The sequence below is a fragment of the Callorhinus ursinus genome, unplaced genomic scaffold (genome assembly GCF_003265705.2).
Source record: "Callorhinus ursinus isolate GAN/ISIS: 27379988/994484 unplaced genomic scaffold, GSC_fseal_2.0 scaffold19, whole genome shotgun sequence".
Classification (NCBI taxonomy): domain Eukaryota; kingdom Metazoa; phylum Chordata; class Mammalia; order Carnivora; family Otariidae; genus Callorhinus; species Callorhinus ursinus.
In genome coordinates, this window is record NW_027397081.1 from 11,702,858 (window position 1) to 11,728,460 (window position 25,603).

At 40.8% G+C, this 25,603-nt stretch overlaps 1 pseudogene; it reads right to left on the reverse strand.

Annotated features, from left to right (window-relative positions):
- Positions 1–924: 924 nt before the first annotated feature.
- LOC112840199 (purine nucleoside phosphorylase pseudogene) overlaps positions 925–25,603 on the reverse strand; it is a 31,484-nt pseudogene continuing 6,805 nt past the window's right edge.

Sequence of the window (25,603 nt, forward strand, 5' to 3'; positions counted from 1 at the left end):
TTCCAAAGAGTTGCTCAGTCCCATTCTCACGCTGTTCCTTCCCTAAAACCCAGTTCAGGTCTCTTGTGCTGGGACTCGTAGGTCCATGGACATACATGTCTAGCTCACACACAGCTGAGTGTGGATTCTGTCTGCCTCACAGGCTGGGGCGTAGCTGGGGTGGTCTCTGACCTCCCCAACAACCCAGGCTCAGGGTTTTTGTTTTTTTTTTAAACCTTTCAGCAGGATTTGAGAGTCTCTCCTCCTTGAAACCCTTTAACTAGTCTTCCAGGGAGGCTGCTTCTCTGGGTGTTCTCCTTTTAAAGACCCTTTCAGGGAAAGGAGGTTGGAATAGTGCAAGTAAAATGAGTAGTTCCCTGTAAATAGACTCCCCAAGTTCAGTTGACCTGGAGGACACAGAGCTGATGGATCTGACTGCTGAACTCCATGTTAATAGTGGAGCAACTCAGCTAGGAAAAGACCTACCTGAGGGAGTCTGACCTGGCCCTAGTCTCATCCTTCTGCATCTCTTGATGAAAGCCTATTTATCTGTAGAGCAAATGTTTTTCTCTGAAACTAAGAAAAGACACTTTGCCGTTCCTATTCTTTCACATGGGGCAGGGAACATGTCAGGTTTCATGCAGTAGAAGTCTTCTTGATCGAAAGCTGCCAAGTCCAATTCAGTAGCTACCAGCCACACAGGGCTATTAAGCACTTGATATGTGACTGGCCTAAAGCAAGGTGCTGTAAGCATAAAATGTCTACCAGATTTGAAGGATTCAGTTTAAAAAAAAATCCCCAAATGTAAGCTATCTCAATAATTTTATATGTTGAAATGATAATATGTTGGGTTAAATATTAAAGTTAATTTCATCTGTGTCCTTTTACTTTTTAAATACAACTACTAGAAAATTGATATTACGGGTATGGCTCCCATAGTTCTTTTTTTTTTTTAGTTCATCTTTCTTTTTATTCTCAAAATAGGGTAATACAAAACTCCAAGGGGTATCGGACTGGGCTAGCCCTCGTGTGGGCTCTAGTGCTTTGGAGGAGGCAGAACCGAGTCCCCAGGAATGTGAAAGCATTACATCAAAAGGACAGCAGTAGCTACTGGGCCAAGTTCAACAGCCCAAGTCACACCCAGGCATAGGCACAGCAGGGCTTGGGTTCTAGCTCTTAGGCTGAGGGAGGAGATGATCACTACTTTGAGATAACTAAGCAGAAGAGCCAGTGCAGAAGGGTCTGGTGGGAGAAATAGGAAAGCTGAAGGATAGTGATCTTCCTCTCTTTTCCTACTACTGAAGGGCAGAGGCACATGACCCCAGCAAGGGGCCGAAGTATGTAGTAGCTACTTGGATCCCATTATGGAGAGGCCAGACCACTCCAGGGCTGGTTAGCTGGCTTTGGCAGGTGGTGGAATACTGGTCATAAGAATAGAGACAAACTGTTCCAATTTTTGTGCTGCTTGTCTCCCAGCCTCTAGTACTTCCTCATGATTGACCTTCTCCTTGGCTTCATAATCCAAGACGACTTTGTTAGTGATGAGGGAGAAGCCAAAGACTCGAAGTCCACAGTGCCTTGCAACTATAACTTCTGGTACCGTGCTCATGCCAACAGCATCCACCCCCAGCTTCTGCAGCAGCCAACACTCAGCCACAGTCTCAAAAGACGGGCCTGCCAACATCACATAGGTGCCTTCCTTCAGCTCTCTCTGCTCCCCCATCTGTTTCCAGGCCCTGTGAGCGTTCTGCCGCATATCCTGGTCATAGGCATCGGACATGGCAGGAAGACGAAGTCCAAACCTTTCGTCATTGGGCCCTATGAGAGGGTTCACACCACTGAAGCCAGGAAAGTTGATGTGATCACGGATCAGCATGATATCTCCGACCTCAAACTCAGGGTTGAGTCCCCCAGCTGCATCGGTGACCACTAGGGTGTCCACGCCCATAAGGAAGAAAACCCTCACTGGGAATGTCACCTTCCAGATCGGGTAGCCTTCATACATGTGGAACCTGCCCTGCATCATCACGCAGGCCTTGCCATTCAGGAACCCAAACACCAGTCGACCAGCACGACCAGGCACTGTACTTCGGGGAAAGTTTGGAATCTCGCTGTAGTCAAAGCTCTGGCTGTCAGTTAATTTATCAACCAGATTTCCTAACCCAGAACCACAGATGACTGCCACTTGAGGTCGGTGCTTGGTGTGGCACAGAAGCCATTCACTCGTGTTCTGATAATCATCATAGGTAAATCGGTTTTCCGTGGCGCCGCTGCCGCCGCCCTCTCAAGAAGGCCGCCCTTGGCCTCTGGGATCCCCCATAGTTCTCTTTTTAATGCATCCAGGTCTGGGCACAGTTAAGCTCATCATTCTGTACCAATGTCACTCTTGGGATTTTGAGAGGATCTGGCAAAGGATTTCTTACTCTCTAGAGAGCAGAAGCCCCTTTGTTCCCCCCCAGGGGTGGATGAGCAAAAGAAACACAATGACCAGGCCATCCCAGAGTGACGGGAGCTTGACAAGGTACTCCCATTGTTGAAGCTGGTCACCCTTCCTGAAATACCTTCCATTAGAAAATACCTGCCATATGTCCTCCTTCCCCTGGAATATTCTCCCAGCTCCAGCAGGGCATTTAGAAGACTCCTCTGAGGTTGATCATGGTGAGTACATGGAGGTAGGAGCTGGCAGCAGCGTTCATGGGAGATCATCTGGTTTAGCTTATCCATGATTTCTTTAAAGTTCCCAAATCCGTCATCATTGCTCCATGCTTCAGAGTACAATAAATGATCATTTAACAGCAGAACCACAACGGGATGATAAGGAACATAACTTCGTGTTCTACGCAGATCACACACCCTGTCTCTACATTATCTACATCGGTGGGTTTCTAACTCTCCTGTTGCTGTTCTTGTCTGGATTCAGTTCCATTTCTAGATACCCACTGTTAGAAAAAGACAGCCTGAACGTACCCAACAAAAGAACTTAAGGGAGTTGAGGTGAGGTGAATAAAAACAAGTGAAAATTGGAGGACAGGAGTAAGAAGAGAATGAAAAATACAACGTAAAAGATGATGATATTTAATAGTTTTGAGGAGGGGACTAGGTATCAGTCACATGCAACAGATTTTTAATATTGGTATTTTTTTTTTTTTTACTTCCTTTGACCCCTGAAGAAGATACTAAAATCATCCCATTTTACAGAGGAGAAAACTGGGATAGAGAGAGGTTAAGTAATCTGCCAAAAATCACACCAGGGTCAGTGGCTGGACCAGGATTGGAACACAGGTCTGACTCTAGAGCGCATGCCTTTAATTACTGTATTGTACTACCCATGAGTAGAATTAGAACGGGAAACAAGTGGAAAGAAGAATGCACACCAAAAAATAAAATAGAGGGAATAAAATAAGTTTACCTTGGAAATGTGAGTAGCATGAAGTAAAAGCTTGACTTGAGAGAGCATTAAAAAAGAGGATGAGATCTAGAAAACCCTAAAGATTCCACCAAAAAAATTGTTAGAAGTAATAAATGAACTCAGGAAACTTCCAGGATACAAACTATACAGAAATTTGTTTCTATATATTCATAACAAACTACCAGAAAGAGAAATTAAGAAAACAATCCCCTTTACAATTACATCAAGAAGAATATCTGGAAATCAGTTTAACCACAGAGGTGAAAGAGCTGTACCCTGAAAACTGTAAGACATTTATGAAAGAACTTGAAGAGGATACAAATAAATGGAAGGATATGCCATGATCATAGACTGCAAGAATATCATTAAAATGTCCACATTACCCACAGCAATATACAGATTCAATGCAATCCCTATCAAAAGACAACCTGTGTGTGTGTATGTGTGTGTGTTTTAACAGAAAAAGACCAAATAATCCTAGAATTTGTATGGAATCACAAGAGGCCCTAAGTAGCCAAACCAATCTTAAAACTGGAGGTATCACACTCCAAGATTTCAAACTATACTACAAATCTATAGTAATCAACACAGAATGGTACTGGCACAAAAATAAACATATAAGTCAACGTAACAGGATAGAGAGCCCAGAAATAACCCCAAACTTATATGGTCAATTAATTTATGGCCAAGGAGGCAAGAATATATGGTGGGGAAATAAAACAGTCTCTTTAATAAGTGATGTTGAGAAAATTGGACCACCACATGTCTTACACCATACATAAAATAAACTCAAAATGGATTAAAGACCTGAGTGTGAGACCTGAAGCCAAAAAACTTTTAATTTAATTAGCTAACATATAGTACCTCATTTGTTTTTGATACAGTGTTCAAGGATTCATTAGTTGTGTATAACACCCAGTGTTCATCACGTCATGTGCCCTCCTTAATGCCCATCACATAGTTACCCCATACCCCCACCCACCTCCCTTTCTACGACCCTCAGTTTGTTTCCCTGGAGTCAAGAGTCTCTCATGGCTTGTCTCCCTCTCCAATTTCTTCCCATTCAGTTTTCCCTCCCCTCCCCTATGATCCTCTGTGCTATTGTATTCTACATATGAGCAAAACCATATGTGGAATACAAGAATTGTCAAACGATTTTGTCTTTCTCTGCTTGACTGATTTCACTTAGCATAATCCCCTTCAGTTCTATCCATGTCAATGGTAGGTATTCATCCTTTCTGGTGGCTGAGTAATATTCCATTGTATATATGAACCACATCTTTATTCATTTATCTGTTGAAGGACATCTCAGCTCCTTCCACAGTTTGGCCATTGTGGACATTGCTGCTATGAACATTGGGGTGCAGGTGCCCCTTCTTTTCACTACACTTGTATCTTTAGGATAAATGCCCAGTAGTGCAATTTCTGGGTCATAGGGAGCTCTATTTTTAACATCTTGAGGAACCTCCATACTGTTTTCCAGAGTGGCTGTACCAGCTTGCATTCCCACCAGCAGTATAACAGGGTTCCCCCTTCTCCACATCCTCGCCAATATTTGTTGTTCCCTGTCTTGTTAATTTTAGCTATTCTAAATGGTGTAAGGTAGTAACTCATTGAGGTTTTGATTTGTATTTCCCTGATGGCAAGTGATGTTGAGCACTTTTTCCTGTGTCTGTTGGCAATTTGTGGGTCTTCTTTGGAGAAATGACTGAAGAAAGAGAAATTAAGGAATCAATCCCATTTACAATTGCACCAAAAACCATAAGATACCTAGGAATGAACCTAACCAAAGAGGTAAAAGGGTCTGTACTCTAGAAACTATAGGACACTTAATTGAGGAAGACACAAAGAAAGATGAATAAACATTCCTTGCTTATGGATTGGAAGAATAAACATTGTGAAAATATCTACACTTCCTAGAGCAATCTACACATGCAATGCAATCCCTATCAAAGTACCATCAACAATTTTCACAGAGCTGGAACAATCAATCCTGAAATTTGTATGGAATCAGAAAAGACCCAGGATAGCCTGGGGAATGTCGAAAAAGAAAACCAAAGTTGGGGGCATCACAATGCCTGACTTCAAGCTGTAATACAAAGCTGTGATCATCAAGACAGTATGGTACTGGCACAAAAACAGACACATAGATCAACAGAATAGAGAACCCAGAAATGGACCCTCAACTGTATGGTCAACTAATCTTTGACAAAGCTGGAAAGAATATCCAATGGAAAAAAAGTCTCTTCAGTAAATGGTGCTGGGAAAATTGGACAGCCACATGCAGAAGAATGAAACTCGACCATTCTCTTATAGCATACACAAAGATAAACTCAAAATGGATGAAAGACCTAAATGTGAGACAAGAATCCATCAGAGTCCTAGAGAACACAGACAGTAACCTCTTCACCTCAGATGCAGCAACTTCTTTCAAGACATGTCTCTAAAGGCAAGGGAAACAAAAGCAAAAATGAACTATTGGGACTTCAAGATAAAAAGCTTCTGTTTCATTCTTCTGCATGTGGCTGTCCAATTTTCCCATTTGTTGAAGAGACTGTTTTTCCATTGGACGTTCTTTCCTGCTTTGTCGAAGATTAGTTGACCATAGAGTTGAGGGTCCATTTCTGGGCTCTCTATTCTGTTCCATTGATCTATGTGTCTGTTTTTGTGCCAGTACCATACTGTCTTGATGATGACAGCTTTGTAATAGAGCTGGAAGTCCGGAATTGTGATGCTGCCAGCTTTGCTTTTCTTTTTCAACATTCCTCTGGCTATTCGGGGTCTTTTCTGGTTCCACACAAATTTTAGAATTATTTGTTCCATTTCTTTGAAACTGGACCATTTCCTTACGCCACACACAAAAATACTCAAAAATGGATGAAAGACCTGAATGTGAGACAGGAGTCCATCACAATCCTAAAGGTGAACATAGGCAGCAACCTCTTTGACCTCAGCCACAGCAACTTCTTCCTAGAAACATCGCCAAAGGAAAGGGAAGCAAGGGCAAAAATGAACTATCAGGACTTCATCAAGATAAAAAGCTTTTGCACAGCAAAAGAAACAGTCCACAAAACCAAAAGACAACCGACAGAATGGGAGAAGATATTTGCAAATGACATATCAGATAAAGGGCTAGTATCCAAAATCTATAAAGAACTTATCCAACTCAACACCCAAAGAATAATCCAATCAAGAAATGGGCAGAAGACATGAACAGACATTTTTCCAAAGAAGACATCCAAATGGCCAACAGACACATGAAAAAGTGCTCAACATCACTCGATCTCAGGGAAATCCAAATCAAAACCTCAATGAGATACCACCTCATGCCAGTCAGAATGGCTAAAATTAACAAGTCAGGGAACGACAGATGTTGGCAGGGATGTGGAAAAAGGGGAACCCTCCTACACTGTTGGTGGGAATGCAAGCTGGTGCAGCCACTCTGGAAAATTGTATGGAGGTTCCTCAAACAGTTGAAAATAGAGCTACCATACGATCCAGCAATTGCACTACTGGGTATTTACCCCAAAAATACAAATGTAGGGATCTGAAGGAGTACGTGCACCCCGATGTTTATAGCAGCAACGTCCACAATAGCCAAACTGTGGAAAGAGCCAAGATGTCCATTGACAGATGAATGGATAAAGAAGATGTGGTATACACACACACAATGGAATATTATGCAGTCATCAAAAGGAATGAGATCTTGCCATTTGCAATGACGTGGATAGAAGTGGAGGGTATTATGCTGAGCAAAATAAATCAATCAGAGAAAGACATGTATGATATGACCTCACTGATATGAGGAATTCTTAATCTCAGGAAACAAAGAGGGTTGCTGGAGCAGTGGGGGGTGGGAGGGATGGGGTGGCTGGTGATAGACATTGGGGAGGGTATGTGCTATGGTAAGCATTGTGAATTGTGTAAGACTGTTGAATCACAGACCTGTACCTCTGAAACAAATAATACATTATATGTAAAAAAAAACAAAAAAGAAGATAGCAGGAAGGGAAGAATGAAGGAGGGGAATTCGGAGGAGGAGATGAACCATGAGAGACTATGGACTGTGAGAAACAAACTGAGGGTTCTAGAGGGGAGGGGGGTGGGAGGATGGGTTAGCCTGGTGATGGGTATTAAAGAGGGCACGTTCTACACAGAGCACTGGGTGTTATGCACAAAGAATGAATCATGGAACACTATATCAAAAACTAATGATGTAATGTATGACCATTAACATAAAATAATAATAAAAAAAAGATAAAAAGCTTCTGCACAGCAAAAGAAACAGTCAACAAAATGAAAGGGCAACCTATGGAATGGGTGAAGATATTTGCAAATGACATAACAGATAAAGGGTTGGTATCCAAGATCTGTAAAGAACCTATCAAACTCAACACCCAAAAAACAAATAATCCAGTCAAGAAATGGGCAGAAGACATGAAGCCATAAAACTCTTAAAAGAAAACATAGGCAGGAAGCTCTTTGACATCCATCTTAGCAGGTTTTTTTTTTTCCAGGTTAGTCCCCTCAGGCAAGGGCAACAAAAGGAAAAAAACAACTGAAACTACATCAAACTAGAAACATTTTGCAGAGTGAAAGAAACCATCAACAAAATGAAAAGGCAACCTACTGAAAGGGAGAAGATATTTACAAATGATATATCCAATAAGGGGTTAGTATCCAAAATATACAGTTGGTCTTTGAACAACATGGGTTTGAATTGCACAAGTCCACTTATACATGGATTTTTATAATGCATACCATACTGTGTTTTTCTTATGATTTTCTTAATAACATTTCCTTTTCTCTAGTTTATTGTAGGAATACAGTATATAATACACATTCAAAATATGTTAACTGACTGTTACTGGTAAGGCTTACAGTAAACAGTAAGCTGTTAGTCAAGTTTTGGAGGGAACAAAAAGTCATATGCAGATTTGACTGTGTGGAGGGTTGGGGTCCCTGCCCCCCACATTGTTCAAAGATAACCTATATAAAGAAATCCTACAACTCAACACCAAAAAAAAAAAAAAAACAAGCTGATTAAAGAATGGGCAGAGGACCTGAATAGACATTTTTCCCAAGAAGACATGAAAAGATGTTCAACAGCACTAATAATCAGTAAAATGCAAATCAAAACCACAGTGGGATCAGCAAAATGCAGTAAAATAACCAGCAAAATGCAAATCCAAACCACACCTGTCAGAATGGCTTGTATCAAAACAAGAAATGTTTTGGTGAAGATATGGAGTGAAGGGAACCCTCATGAACTCTTGGCAGGAATATACACTGGTATAGCCACTATGGAAAACAATATGGAGGTTTCTCGAAAAATTAAAAACAAAACTACCATACAATCCATAAATTCTACTTCTGGGTATTTACCCCAAGAAAATGAAAACAGTAATTTAAAAAGAAATACGCACCCCTATGTTCATTGCAGTATTATTTACAATAGCCAAAATATGGAATCAACCCAAGTTTTCGTTGACAAATGGTAAGAAGATGTGGTATATATAGTCAAACATTACTCAGCCAGAAAAAAATAAATCTTACCCATTTGCAACAATATGGATGGATTTAGAGGACGTTATGCTAAGTGAAGTCAGAAAGACAAATATTGTGCAATTCCTCTTATGTGAAATCTTAAAAAAAATGAAAATAGAAACAGACTCAAATGCAGAGAACTGACAAAGGGAAGGGAGACGGGAGGATGAGTGAAACAGGTGGAAGAAGATTAAGAGATTCATACTTTCACTTATAAGTCACAGGATGTATAGGGAATATAGTTCAATCATATTGTAATAACTTTCTATGCTGGTCACAGATAATGACTTGACTTACACTGTCGATCCATCACTGTAGTGATCGTTTTGTAATATATGTAAATGTTGACTTGCTATTTTTTACACCTGAAACAAATATAATGTAGTATGTTAACCATATTTGAATTAACAAAAAATAGATTAGAAGGAAAGTGGAAAGAAAAAAAATTGCTTTTAATCTTTTCTTTATACCTTGGCCAATTCTTATTCTCATATTTACCAGCAAGGCTTCTATTTAAGCTATTTTTCCTGTACCGTTTAGGGAGTTCTATTTGACACTATTTATGTGGGTGCTACTGCAGGAACTTGTGAAGAGACACCCAGAGCCTTTTTCAGAGGGGACAACATCAATTCTAGATGTCAGCGTTCTGGGCAGTGGGGAAAGGAACCTTTAGAGAATAGAAGTGTTTCTCCCAAAGAGACAGTGAAACCATGGCCTGCATAAAGACAAAAGCTAACTCGGAGGTTTACTCCAAGCCAGGCCCTTGAGCTGTTGTCCTGCTTTCTTGCCTAACGTTCTATCCTCAGAAGGATGCACAGCCCTCAACATGCTAGGAAAGAGATGAGCAGAGATGCAGGTAGCTGGACCACACCCTATTCTCAGCTGGTGAGGACATCTCTGTCAGTCCAAGGCAAAACAGCAGAGGAAAACCAATGCAGTACCTTATATAGAGGGTATACAATTTAACAAAGGATTTTTGAGATTTCTAATTGATAGGGAAGTGTGTTATGGTTTTTAAAATATCTATTTGGCAAACAAATTGAAAGCTGGGTTTCAAACAAAATTTTGAGCCAAAAAAAGAATAAAACAAGCAAAAGGAAGTTGCAGGATAGAAATCATATAAAACTATGTATATAAAGTTTTAAAACTGATTGAGACAGTACCTATAACGGGGCACCTGGGTGGCTCAGTGGTTAAGCATCTGCCTTTGGCTCAGGTCATGATCCCAGGGTCCCGGGATCAAGCCCCGCATCAGGCTCCTTGCTCATTGGAGAGCCTGCTTCTCCCTCTCCCTCTGCCTGCCACTCTGCCTACTTGGGCTATCAAATAAATAAAATCTTTAAAAAAAAAAAAAAGACAGTACCTATATGTATATGGTTGCATACCTACGTGGTCAAATTCTATCATCACAGGAATGATGAACATCAAATTTTGCGGATGCCTCTGGTAGTGGGAGAGAGGAGTAGCTGGACTGGAGATGGTATACAAGGAGATTTTTATTTTTTAAACTGGGCAATGAATACATGGTGTTCAATCCATTATTCCCTAACCTTTACAGGTTTTTTTTTTTTTTAATTTTACTATGTTAGTCACCATACAATACATCATTAGTTTTTGATGTGGTGATCCACGATCCATTGTTTGTGCGTAACACCCAGTGCTCCATGCAGTACGTGCCCTCCTTAATACCCATCACCGGGCTAACCGATCCCCCCTCCCCTCTAAAACCCTGTTTGTTTCTCAGAGTCCATAGTCTCCCATGGTTCCTCTCTCCCTCCGATTCCCCCCTTCATTTTTCCCTTCCTTCTCCTAATGTCCTCCCTGCTATTCCTCATGTTCCACAAATAAGTGAAACCACATGATAATCGATCTTAAGGGCAGTTAGGGGGAAGAGATTCCTTACGTACAGAGGGAAGAACATCAAAAGGTTTTTAATTTACTGAAAAACTTGCAAGGAGAAAAGGAAACAAAGAGGTTAAGAAAGAAGGGAGGGAGGGAGAGGAAGGCTTGGAAGACAGGAGAGAGGAAGCGAAGGATTACTGATTTTGAAATCCCAAGTGTGGAAAGCATAGAATTTTAAAAGTGCTACAAAAAAACAGTAATAAATGATACATTTGGGCAAGAAGAGAGAGAAAAACCTCAAGGTTACACCATATGGCAAAATTCTGTGGGGCATTCAGAAGGAAAGATCCTCAGGATGGGATTTATATTTGTGTGCAGTTATGAATTCCTCTGAGCATGCACCAGCTGTATCCCCAAATGTGAGTTATCTTTATAAGGAGATGACTTTTCATGAAACAACACATTTACCTAATATAGGGAGTGAGAAAACGCTTCCTAGCTTTACAAAGTCTTTGAAGGGGGTGGGTCACAAAAATGATCCAAGCAAAATTACAGACATCAATATAGAAAATAATGTAGGTTTTTTCTCCAAACGTAAAATATATAGCCTGAGTCTTATGATAGGTATGTATCATAGGGAAGTTCATGCCAAATCACAAGCAATAGGACACCCCTTGGTGCTCACACTCTTCACTAGATCTTTTGTGCTCAGAAACTTCTGACTGACATTCCAAATTCTCCCCAGCTGTTATTTCTTTATAGCTCAGCATTTATCAACAATGTTTTCTATAGAGGGGAAAATTAGAAACTAAGAACCTTCCTAAACTTCCTCTTAAAAAAACAAATCAAATGTCAAGCTGGTTGGGGAGAAGGATAGCAATCATCACATCCTATAGGTGAAAACTAGGATTATCTCCCTGCAGTTCGAAGAGAAGTAAAACACTCAAGGTCATGTGAAGGATAAACGCATATCTGTATGGATTCCTAAACCAGTTCCTAACTATAACACCATACTGTCTCCTCGCAACCAATGGAAGCCCACACTCCAATTAGATTCTCTTCCCTGACCCGAGTGAACTGTGGAGTGGGAGGCTCTTTCTCCTTTATCCCACCAGACTGAGGTCATCGAGCACCAACATATGGACATCGAGCACATTACACCCACCTCTGCCCTGTAATGAACCATGTTATAGCCAACGGTGTGTCAACACTAACTTTCCAGAGTAATGGTTGCTTTTGGCATTCTTTTTCCACCACTTGACCAGTCCTTCGCCACACACAGATCTTTGAAGCTCAACTATCCCTTGGCCACACCAAATGAAGACCGTTTACCCTACTGCCATGAGTGACCATGAACCTCTGGCTAGCTCAAGCAAGAACTTTATAATGCTTCATTACACTTCCTCCTCCCACTCCCCCCAAAAAGAGGCCCTAGTGATTTCTCATCATCCCCAAAAGGGTGCTTCCTGTATGCCTGTGAATCAGTCCATTGGCCGTATTTTTTTGCACTCCTCTCTGCTTTGCTTTTATGCCTGCTGATCAAGCAATGCCTGCAAAGCTATTTGAAGGAATATCCCTGTGGCTTCCATGGCTTTATTTTACCCTGTAGGTAACGTTGCCTTCTGACACTGTTGTCTCCTAATGCTAACCAAGCTAGTGGTACTCAGGATGCCATGACAGCGCTAGATTTCAGGTAGATGTCAGTTTAGAATACTCTAAACTCTATGCTACACTTTTACCCTGGAACCATGTAGTAGCACTGCCCGTCCACACGAACAATACTGAGGTGTAGCTCAGTGGGCCACAGTCCCTACTGTAGGTTATTAAATCATACAATCCTAGACCGTAAAGGCAATGGCAAAGATTTAGTTTCACCTTGTAGGAAGTGCCAAATTCCTGTTTTACATCAGTGGTTTTCAAAACGTAACACGGATCAGAATCACCAGAAGGGGCAGAGGGAGAGGCTTGTTAAATCACAACTATTTCTTGAAGTGTGTATCCATTGACAACAAGTGCTCTTAGCTTATTTTATCTGAATAGGCTTTATTTTATTTATATATTAAAAGAACGAAGTTGTTTTTTTTAAATTATGCAACCTTCTGTATTTGCCTTTGAAATCTTAATTGCCACTTTGTTTGGGTAACTACGAATCGTTTCACAGTGACCCATGATCTGATTTGATCAAATGTTTTTAGTGTTTTGACATTTATAACTTTTCCAAATCAAATTTTGAAGTAAAAACAAAAATAGAAGAAACGTTCATTTATTTAGACTTATTTGATCTATTAAGTTGCATGGGAATCATGAAATAAAATATTTAACCTTTCAGATCATATTTCTGGGAGAGAGATATAGGACCTTAAAATAGTAATTCAGAAATTATAGGAAATTCCCCCAAATCTGACATGTCCTAGTATAGTACTGTCAGTCATAATTGTAGCTATTATCTTAAGATATTGTTTATCACAAAAATAATCAAAGGTGTCAACTGCATCATTTCATTGTACATATGTGAACTCTCACCAGATCTTTAATCATGGCTGTTTTTAAGACTTGTCACTCATAAGCGGTTATTCTATTTTGACACTTTTGCAAAAGTGTTCCTGCAAAAGGGCTTCATCTCTAAGGGGATTCATGGGAAGAGCTCTAGCAAGTACAGGTTTCCAATAACTTAAGATCATACCACTAAACTGGATAAGAATTTCTAAAACTGTAAGAAAAACTGATTCATAAAGCTGCTAACCCAAGATAAAGCAAAACAAGAATTACAGGGGACTAAATGAAGTCAAGAGGATGATAATTATGTTGCTGGTTCTTTAGTGTTTTGTTCTCCAGATTCCAAAGACTCCCTTTTCTTTCACACTTTAAAAACTTGTTTTAAGTAATCTCTATACCCAATGTAAGGTTCGAACTCATGACCCCGAGATCAAGTGTTGTATGCTCTTCTGACTGAGCCAGCTAGGTACCCCCTTTTCCTCTTTTAAACTATAATTTACAGCAATTTGGTGGAGTATATATATATTTTAAAGGTTTTATTTATTTGACAGAGAGAGAGAGAGAGACAGCGAGAGCAGGAACACAAGCAGGGGGAGTGGGAGAGGGAGAAGCAGGCTTCCCGCGGAGCAGGGAGCCTGATGCAGGGCTCGATTCCCGGACCCTGGGATCATGACCTGAGCCAAAGGCAGATGCTCAACGACCGAGCCACCCAGGCACCCCTTGGTGAAGTATATTTTTGCAACAAAAGTGGAAACATTTAGCTTTTCTCTTTACCTGATCCCTCCAAAATTCAGAAACTTAAGATTTTATTCGAGAGAGAGAGAGTGAGCATTAGTGAGGGGAAGGGGCAGAGGGAGAGGCAGACTCCCTGCTAAGCAGGGAGCCCAACTTGGGGCTTGATCCCAGGACCATGACCTGAGCCTACGGCAGATGCTCAACTGACTAAACCACCCAGGCACCCCCAGAAACTTAATACCCTTTTTTTCATGACAAGGTATATATTTCTGTGAGTTTATAATAAGAATCAGTTCTCCTTGTAATAGGACACAGTTGGACAAGTCTGGAGCTTGGTTTATTAGCCTAGAGAGACTCTAAAGGTATATTCTGAGATTCCTTATTACCAAACAATTTTAAAGAGCTAAGCTAGATGTTTTGGAGCCAATAAAGCCCCATGGATATTATTCAAAGCTTTGACTGAAGTGTCCTACTTGAGAATATGCATAGATTACTAGTTTTACCACAATTATGTAAATAATCAAAGCAGTTCAATAAGACTAAGTCTTCTTTTACAATCAAATTAGTTTCACCATAAACATATTTAATAAAAGTGACTTAAAAAGTTGTTTCAGTAGAAAAATATGGTGTACCCATTATCCGATTCCAGTTCTGTTAATCGTCTTCGAGGTGTCACCTACTTGTAAATTTCAGAAAAACCCCCACCACCATACAGATCACATATGGACAACCTTCACACTTGTTGCTGTATGGGGCCACTCAAGAAAAAGCAACAGGATACTTGATGACAAAGACCATCACACTGCAATCCAGGAAAATCCATCAGACTGAAACTGCCAGGCTCATTCCACCATTTGGAGGTGCTTCCAACTCAAATCTAGAAATCTTCTCAACTGAATGTGCTCTAAATTTAGAAACTGAATTTATAATTTGCTGGAACTATGAACCCTTGTTTTCTTTCATTCCTGTAGAAATGCTTCATCATGTTACCTGATTGCTCAAGTCATAGAGAAGCTTAGTTCAGATGGAAGCTCACTTGCAACACTGCCTTCTGAAACAAAACATCCTCACGGCCTATCCCGAATGTTCATGAGAATAGGTGTTTGCTAATACATCATGTTTTGTCTTTGTAAATAACTTAAAAATTTGAAACCCAACTACACATAATCCAGTACAATTGTAGACAGTATTAGAAAGGTAAGACCCGATTCTGGTAATAACCCATTTGAATTATTGAGCTGTTTTAAGTCTTGATTCCTGGGGATCTCCACTCTGGGCAATTTTTCCAATCCTTGGCTATTCTCCTAAAGTCCTCATATTAACTTATCTAGTACAATATATACTCTCAAGGGTTTTAAATGCCTGTCGGCTGGCACTCACAGACCAAAGGGTATCCATTGAGATTAGGCACCTGGATGAAATCAGCAATAACCACATTAATGTTAAGGTCCGTGGCTACATGGCCCTCCAGCCCAGTGAATCACCTGGTGGAAACATTGCCTATGTGATTTTTTTCAGCCTGACTACATCAGTGGTGGTCATTGAGAATAATGCTCTCCTGGTTGGTCATATGCTGAGCACGCAAAAGGAGGACCAAAAGAATGGGAACTGTTAAAAAATCAGAAACAAGTGGAGACCAGCCCTGAAAATTCCCCAAGCAGACCAAACCAATTTAGTCATACAAGCAAAGCTTAATTTAGCTTGTTTTGCAAGACAAACTTGACCTGGGTCATTTCTTATTCATGCCTCTGGAAATCATCAGCAAAACAAGCCATTCCCCATTGCTGATAGGGAGTAACCACTGACCATTTCTCAATCCGTGAAAAAAAATTGTAATATTCTAACCAATCACAGTGAAAGATAAGCAGTCATTATCTCCTTACCATATAATCTGCTTTATAACAATATATCCCTGAGCCTCATTCCATGTTTGGTTTGAGTGCCCTGGGTTTGCAAACTGACTTTTCGTTGGCTTATGCACAATAAACTTTTACTGATTACTACTTCAGTGATTCATTGTTCTTCCATGGGCTATTTCTGAACTTTTGACATATTCCAATTCCATACACGTTAGACATTCTTATATTGTCCTTGAGGCATTGGTTCATCTTAAAATTTTTAAAAAATTGAATAATTTCTATCAATTTATCTTTAAGTTCAGACTCGTTTTATCTTCATCCTGCTGTTGAGTATATCCAGTGACTTTTTAAAGAAATCTTACTTCTAAAACTTACAATTTTAAAATTAGCTCATTTCTCTGCTGACATTTCCTGTGTTTTTGTGGATTGCAAGCACATTTTTAGGTCATTGGGAATAGTTTAAAAATCTGCTAATTCCACTATCAGAGTCATCTTGGGGTTGGTGTTCATACAGTGTTCTTGCTCCTGAAAACATCACATTTTCCTGTTTTGTGTTTCTGTCTCTCTCTAATAAATTGAGAAATCCAGGATTGAATCCTAGGTATTATAAATACTACCAAGTCTCTTGATGTGAAGACTGTGTATGCTTTTATATTTTTCTGATGAATACTGTATTTTTGTTTTTATTGTTTCAGCATTCAATTGACCTAGCTGGACTCAAACTACAAACCTTGTTCCTTGAGAAGCAGCTCAAGTATCAGTCCGGTTCTTTATCCTTTCCTAAGCGGGTTAGAATCTACCCTGCACATGGATGGTCTGGGAACATGCCAGAGACTGGGTTAAAGATTGTACACAGCATCTGGGGCTCTCCAGCTCTCATTTCTAGGATTTTCTTTCTTTCTTTCCTGTGGCTAGCTTTTCTGGCTCAAGTCAGAACAATGAAGATTTGCTGTAGTTTTATATGCCCTGCACAGTGCAGACTAGGATTTCCCTTAGGCTCAAAGCTGTGAAAACAGGAAATACACCTAGTACATTCTCTTTTTCCAAACGTCAACCCCTCTCCAAAATCGGCCTAGTTTTAGTTTCTCTTTGCTCCTTTCGAAAGTTCCCTCCACTTCAGATCTTATAGTCATTCGTAGAAGGATTAGTCCCATAGAAGCTTACTTACCTATACTAGAAATAGAACTCCAACCAGTCTTAAGGGTTACCTGGCTTCAAGTTAACACACTCCTTATTTGCTCACCCAAGTCCCTTGATCCATCATAGCAGCAGACCACTGGCCTTGAGGAAGAGAAGGACCGGAACCTCCCCAGGCCACAGAGACCAGCAAGTCTATTTGAAGACACCTTGGCTTTCTGATTAGCCCAGCAATTTTTTTTAGCAAAACGTTTTTCTTTTTCAGGTCCCACAAATGACTTTACTTACCCTCTTTGTGATCTGTAGACCTTGCCTTCCTCTGCAGAGAGAAGAGTCCTCCAGCACACCACAAATAGGAACTGGACCCCCTCGTAGGACCCCCGAGCACGGGGATAATGTCTGTACCTGGCACCAGGAGTGATGACTAACCACCCTAAACCCCTTTTAAAACCCATGGGCCAGGCAGAAACCTGGGAGATGGCTTTTGGACCAGAGTCTGCCTTCTTCCCAAGTGGCTGGTCTCCTGAATAAAGCTCAAATTCCTTTCCAGTCAAAACTTTTCTCTTGAGTATTGGCCTTTCTTGGCCTTTTTGAGCAGTGGGCAGCCAAACTTGGGGTAACAGAACCTTCTCTAGTAATTTGAAAGACATATACGCTATTCTTTCTGGTAGTAACCCTAAATATGTTAGTATATAGAATTTTTTTATGATTTTATTTATTTGGGAGAGAGAGCAGGAGCAGGGGAAGGGTAAAGGGAGAGGGGAAAAAGCAGGCTTCCCGCTAAGCAGGGAGCCCAACTCTGGGCTCAATCCCAGGACGCTAGGATCATGACCCCAGCTGAAGGCAGACGCTTAACCGACTGAGCCACCCACGTGCCCCAGTATACACCTTTAATTTTTATTTAGCCACTAATATCTAGAGTTAATCAGGATCTATAGCTTACCAAAGCCAAAACAAACACACCAAGAAGCTTAGTAGAATTTATTTCTATCGGCTTTCTTTGCCGTCATCTGTATATTGAGATCATCTGGGACTCAGATTATACACTCTTTTCCATTTAGGCTTCTTTAGCACCTTTGTATGCCCTTGCTTCTTATGACCAGCTTTTATTCTGAATTCATTTCTTTCCCCTATTGAAGTATGTATATACTCTGATAATTCTGTCAGAGTATGAAGATGGTAACCTTTTGATTTAGTTTTAGTTTTTAATCAATATATGTACATAGATTAATGGCATATTTCATGACAAACTTAAAATGAATAAGAGTGAGCACCCACCTCCTTACTTCTTATTCAAGTTGTTTTTTAATTCTATTGGCTATTTTTGATATTTTCGTTTTAGACATTATTCATCAGCTTTTTAGGAAGATTAGCATTTATTTCTTATCCTACTCTGCTCCCCTATATACACACACATCTTTTCCCTTCTCTTCCTCTCAAAAGATCACAATTTTAATTACTCGGGATTTTAGAGTACTAGGTGTATTTGTTTCATATCACTGCTGTAACAGCATCCCACAAACTAGTAGCTTAAATGGATACAAATTTATCACCTTACATTTTGTAGGTCAGAAGTAAAAAGTCAGTCTTGCTGGGCTGGAGTCAAGGTGCTAGTGGTGCTGGTTCCTTCTGGAAACTTTGGAGGAGAATTGGTTACCTTGTGTTTTCCAGTTTCTAGAGACCAGCTGCACGCCTTGTGGTGTTCCTTCTCTCCATCTTTCACCCAGCCAGGTAACATCTTCCTGTCTCTCTCAGACTCTAACCCTCTACTTCCAGATCCCCTTCTCTCTCCCTAACCCTCCGGCCTCTCTCTCTTATAAGGAATCTTGTGATTACATTGGGCTCACCTGGATAATCTCCCAGCTTAGGATGCCTGACTTAATCACAACCACAAGTCTACGTAAGTCAGTGTATTCACAGGTTCCAGGGATTTGGGTGTGGACATCTGGAGGAGGGGGGGGTAGACCTCACTTTGCCTACCACACTAGGATCAGATCAATATTTCTCATAGATGAATCACATGGGATACTATGATTATGTTTTCATTCCTTATACAGTTTTAGTTGGTGTTGACAATAATCTTTTGTTGTTTGCTTAATTGTCTGTGAAGATACACAAATTCTTTTCTATATTCTGTATTAGATTAATGAGTCTTCCTAATATGTCAAACACACTGGGTAAACTATTAGTTCCTGTGATGGTTAATTTTATGTGTCAATTTGGCTAAGCCACAGTGCACAGATATTTGGTCAAATACTATTCTAGATATTTCTGTGAAAAATTTTTTTTACATGAGATTAACATTTAAATCAGTAGACTTTGATTAAAGCAGATTGCCCTCCATAATGTGTGGGGGTCTCGTCCAATTAGTTGACGGTCTTAATAAATAAAGACTGACTTTCCCCGAAGCAAAAGTTCTCCCAGCTGACTGTCTTTGAACTGACATTGCACTTCTTTCCTGGGTCTCCGGCCTCACTGCCTACCCTGCAGAGTTTGGATGTTCCAAGCCTCCACAATCTCATGAGGCAATTTCTTAAAGTAAACCAATCTATCTCTGTCCCACCCCATTCCCCCTCCTCTCCCGCTCTCTCTCTCTCTCTCAGGATATATATACCTTCTGGTGGTTCTGTTTCTCTGGAAAACTCTGGCTAACACAGACTTTGGGACCAAGAGTGGTTCTAGAGAAACAGAATTTTAAGGATAAGCTTTCTGAATCGGTTCTCTGATCTGATTAGACTTAAAGACGCTAATGGCTCCATTTCCAGGAATAAAGAACAGTGTCCTTATAAGGAGAGGAAACCAGGACACAGGCAGGTATAGTGGAAAAGTCATGTGCAGAGTCAGGGAGAAGACAGCCATCTACAAGCCAAGGAGAGATGTCTCAGAAGAAACCAACTCTGCCAACACTTTGATCTGGGATTTCTAGCCTCCAGAATTGTGAAAAAATAAATCTTTGTTGTATGAGCCAGTCATCAGTTAGCTCTTTCCAACAGTTCCTCATACAATTCCTTAGTTCCTCATTTTTTAGCCTGTTCTTATTTAATGGATGTAATATTCTGTCTTATCCTTCTGAGGATAGATATTACCTTGACTTAAAGAATGGTTCTGTTTAGGGGCGCCAGGGTGGCTCAGTCCATTAGCAGTGGACTCTTGATTATGGCCCAGGTCATGATCTCCATGTCCAGGTATTGAGCCCTGTTGAGCCCTGCATCCTGCTCCATGTCCAGGTATTGAGCCCTGTTGAGCCCTGCATCCTGCTCCGTGATCAGCTTCAGGCTTCTCTCTCTCCCACTGTCCCTCCCCCCACTCTCTCTCTCTCAAATAAATAAATAAAACTTTAAAACAAAAAAGAATGGTTCTGTGTTCTGCTAACTGTTTTCTTCAGTGTCCTACCTGTTGTTGAGTTCAGTGGGGTGTTTTTGTTTTTGTTTTTGTTTGTAATGAATTTCCACTATGTCAGGTGCTTTTTGCTGCCTACTTATCCTCTACAAGACTTTCCGTATTCGATTTCAGTGGATGCTGTTTTCTGGCGGGGTGCCAGGGGGGGAGCAATCTTGCCTCAAGTGATTGTGGGTACTGGACAAATAGCATATACTTTACGCAGGTGATAATAGCTATTTTGAGGGACATAGGTTTCCTGTTTCTGGGTGCTACAAGTCACCTGGTACATTGCCCTTCCTCTCCTGGGTGCCCAGGTACCCAGATTCATGGTTTTAACCCATCAGTTAATGTCCTGTTGGCTGGTACAAGTGGACATAGAAAGTCATTGTCCTATGGGGTCAACTCACCAGGACATCCAAAATATCCTTCCTCTTCTTTTTTAAAAAAGATTTTATTTTATTTATTTGAGATAGAGAGCAAGAGCCTGAGCATGAGCAGGGAGCCCGACATGAGGCTCAATCCCAGGACCTTGAGACGGAGCCACCCAGGCGCGCCAACCAAAATATCTTTCTTTAATGACTTAGCAGGTGTCTTCCTTCCTGATTCTCTGCTTCTCCATCTTTCACCTGAAGTGCTTTCAGAGTCACTGCCGCCTTCTCTAACCATCCACTCACATGTTTTGAACAACAGTTTCTTGGGTTAATCTAATCTTATGTGTATCTTCTGTCTTTTGTGGATTCTTCACATCCCTGGTATATATTTTTGTTTTATACTACCTTTATGAATTTATTCCTTTCAACAATATCTTTTATGCTATATCTAAGGATTTGGGCCAGGAAGTAGAGACAGGAGTTTATGTTCAATCCATTGTCTAGTTTTTATTTGTTTTGTATGCTATGCAGTAGTTTAAATAGCACCAGAATTAGGATTTTAGATCTTAACAGAAATTATCTTAAAAAAAGGAACCCCTCTGGGCCTGTGTTCATGGTAGAGTTTTGGCTACCTATAATAATTATCCTATGAATATTAGACTTTCTGGGTTTTCTTTATCTTGGTCAATTTCGATCGTTTGAATTTTGTTTGAAAACCCATCCTTTTGCCATGAGAGACCATGGACTCTGAAAAACAAACTGAGGGTTCTAGAGGGGAGGGGGGTGGGCGGATGGGTTAGCCTGGTGATGGGTATTAAAGAGGGCACGTTCTGCATGGAGCCCTGGGTGTTATACGCCAACAATGAATCATGGAACACTACATCAAAAACTAATGAAGTGATGTATGGTGATTAACATAACAATAAAAAATTTAAAAAAGAACCATCCTTTTATACAGCTCTTCTAATCTGATACAAATTTGGCATAGTAAATTCTCATGACTTTCAGACTCTTCTGTGTATCTATAGGTATGTCTTCCAAATATTGCTTATTTGTGTAATGATTGATCAACTTTTAGGGCAAAGAGAATTCATCTTGTTTCCCCCACAGTATGTGAGCATAGTGCTTTATATATTTGTTCAGTTTTCCTTTTTATTTTACTTATTAGAGAGAGAGGAGGGGCAGAGGGGAGAGAGAGTCCCAAGTAGCTGCCATGCCCAGTGCAGGGCCCGACGTGGGGCTTGATCTCATGACCCTGAGATCATGACCTGAGCTGAAATAGAGTCAGATGCTTAACCAACTGAACCACCCAGGCGCCCATGTTTAGTTTTCTTTTTAATCTCTTTCAAAGTGCTCATTGTACTGGCACTGCTCATGGCTCATGACTTTTGCCAACACCAGGTGTGTGGCTAATAACTCACATTTCTATGCACTAATCATCTTTAAATCTATGGTTATTAATAAGAGGTGATGAAAGTTAACATGACCTCCAATTTACTCAGTTTCACAATTACATCATCTCCTGAACATGTTATTTGTACACCCGGAGGCTTGGTAAGCTTGGCAGGCTCTCCACCCCTTCTCTTGGATACACATTCTGGTAAAAATAAGCACACGTCCCTGTGTGCTTCAGTGGTCACTTCTCTGAAGTCCAGCAGGGAGTTATTAGTAACCTTTGCACGTCTCTTCCTTCTGTGTGTTTGGGAACTTTGTTTTTTTTTTTTGGCATTTCTGAAAGCATAGTTTAGTTTTACTTTTTCAGAACAATCTACAAAAGAGCTCAATTCTATATTTCTAAGAATATAAAGGTTTCTCTTTTTTGCCTCTGCTGTTGGGATCTTTCAAAAGCCACTTCTTATAAGTGGTTTGCTTCTATCACTGTATTTTTACAGAAGAATTTCTTATATTTTATGAGAATTTTTCTTCCTCTCTGGTAAGCCTGGTTTGTAGCCCAAATCTATAACTTTCTAGCCCTGTGAATGTAGGCAAACCCTCTTAGGTCCTCTGACCATAGTTTCCTGTTAGAAAATTGGAGGAATTAAAATTGTATCCATATAATGAATGCACATGGTTTAGTTTGGCAAGTAGGGATCAATAAACATGAGGTGTTGCTATAGGTCATGGTCATCATAACTGTTGCCATTTATGGGCCAACTGCTTTCCTCCAGTATCATGCAACAACTCCAGCATCAACTTGTAGGAGCGATTGGGAGCATTGCCTACAACAGGAAAGTAACCATAGCACCCTGTCTTAGAGGCCTTTGTTACAAGTTATCTGTCTCCTTGTAGTTGCTCTTTAGCAAAGCAGTCCTGGGTGGGCACCATCTGCGCCTGTCTGTGGTGTTCCTGGAAAGCGTGCTTCTAAAACCTGCTTATTCCCTTCTCTCTCTGCAAGTGATAACCCTCCAACCTCTGAGTGCTAGCAATTTGCAAGGTATTGATTTACCTGACTCCTGCACCGCCTCCTAGAACACGCACACACATTGTAAAACTTGTTTCTTCCTTTGTACAATTGGATTTCTTTTATTTTCTATGTTCTTGACAATAGTCCAATTTCGATCTTTGCCCCAGAATTTTAGTGCTGTGTTTTCCTTTTCAACCAGTTCTTTTAGCACTGATAGCAGCTAATGCCCTAAACTCATCTCTGATGATATCAGTAATATCCCAACCCCATCTCCACTGACCTTGGTTAATGCCCCAACCCATCTTCACCAACACCAGTTAATGTCTCAAATCCCTCTCCACACGGACTGGGTGGAGATGAGTTTGGGACATTAGCTGATATCAGTGCCAAAAGAACATGTTTAAAGAACAAAACAGAGCAATACATTTCTGCAGCAAAAAATCAAAGTTATAATAATAAAGAATAAAAATAAAATTGAAACATTAAATTATAAATATAATAGGCAACACTTCTCGGGTACTGAAAATGTGCAATGGCCCAGCTAAACTCTTTTCTTGGGTTATTCTGTCACCCTGCCAAATAATCCTTGAGGTAGTTTCTACGATTATCCCTGTTTTATGGATGAGAAAACAGAGACCTGAAAGGAATCAATCACTAACTCATGATCACTCTCATCTGTTGAGCAGGTGCATCCTAGACACAAGTCTGGGTTTGAGGGCTCTAATAAATTACACTCCTATGCTCCCCTCTTGAATTCTAAACCAATTGAAAGAAACAAAACCATCAGAAGGATGGAGATCAAAAGTTTGGTCTTTTACTGATATAAAAGTTGGACTGGAGGAAGTGCTTTCTGCAGTGACAACTCCTACTTCCTACTTCTCAGTGACCCTCAGTTTAGATCATGGGGAAGTCTGGTTCTGCAGGGCAGACACACCTAACCAGATGGCTTCCCTAGATCCCTCCATCCTGGTAGAGGGATGGTAGAGTAGAGAGCAAATCCCTGCATACTGTTTTTTATTACTAATGGAAACTGGATTGGAGGACATGATTTGAATGAGCCAAATGACTTTCTGTGCCAAACCTCATAACCAGGCCAACTCAGCCACCAGGGTCTCGCCACTAAGTAAGCCACCGTTGTGGGCAGGAACGAGAAGCCCCAGAGCCTGCCACCATATTCCTCTGGCTCTGGCTTCTTGGCTTCCTTGATGTCATTGTTCTTGTTGGTTTCTTCCTTAGAACTCAAGCAGTTGGAATATGTTTGAGCTGAGGCTTGGGGCTTCCCCTCTTTAGGCCAGTTGTCTAAAGCTCAGGCATGGGTGTTTTCTCACTTCCATTTGCTTCAGCTGTTGTGGTGGAGCTGTAGGGAAAGGACAGAGTGCTCTCTGTCACTCTGGGAACAGTCTAAGTGAGATTTGAACCTTAAATTACCAACGAATATGCCCATTCCCTCTGTATCAATAGTTGCCAGGTCAACATTGGCGTGCAGAAGAATCACCTGATACTGTCCTAACAAAGAACAGAGTCTTAGGCCTACCCACTCCATGCTCCCCACCCTCTCTAGCTCCCTACACTCCCACACGTACAGCAGAAGAGAGCTTCAGGATCTGTTTGCCTTGTTTGGGATGGCCCCCTCCCACACCAATTATGGAGTGAATTCTTGAACAAAGCCATCCTCCCAATTGTCCAAAGCACAGCTCTAGGGTGACTGATGGCTATCTCTGATATTTACGTGGATCTGACCAATTCCAAGAGGCCACCTTTGTTGTCCCTGGTCAGCCGGTTCACTGTGGTGCTGCCCCGCCCCAATGTGACTGGTTTATTTGGGGCTTTCAAGACGGAGCTTTGGCACTCTTTGAGGCATGCAAATGGGTCATCTGCTTGGCCTCAGGAGTGGCATTAGTTTTTGCAATGAATATTCAAGCACTTTAAATAAAAAATATTTTAGGCAGCAGTCTTCCTTTCTTCAGTATTTAAACAAACCTTATCTTTTTAATGTTGCAAATCGACACTGAGTTCAGGGATTTATCTGGCAAGGCTTTATGCTATTGCAGTTGACATTTGCTTAGCTCAAGTAATCATGGACCAACACCGAAGTTCAACCTTGAAGGTTCTCAGATTTAGATTTACTGGTAAGTTATGCATGCTGTGATGCTTCCTAGCTGTGTAATCTCAGCTCTGTGCCTCAGTTGCTTATCTGTAAAATGGGAATTATGGTAGTATTTACTAATATTGTTTTTTAAAATGTTAACATGGAAGCATGATCAAAATAGTATCAGCAAACTGGAGAGGTAAGGGAGTAATCAGAATAGATAAGATTTGGGGCACCTGGGTGGCTCAGTTGGTTGAGCTTATGACTCTTAATTTTGACTGGGGTCAAATAGTCTGATCTCAGGGTCATATGTCAGGGCCATGAGAAGGAGCCCTGAGTAGGGCCTCACCTCTA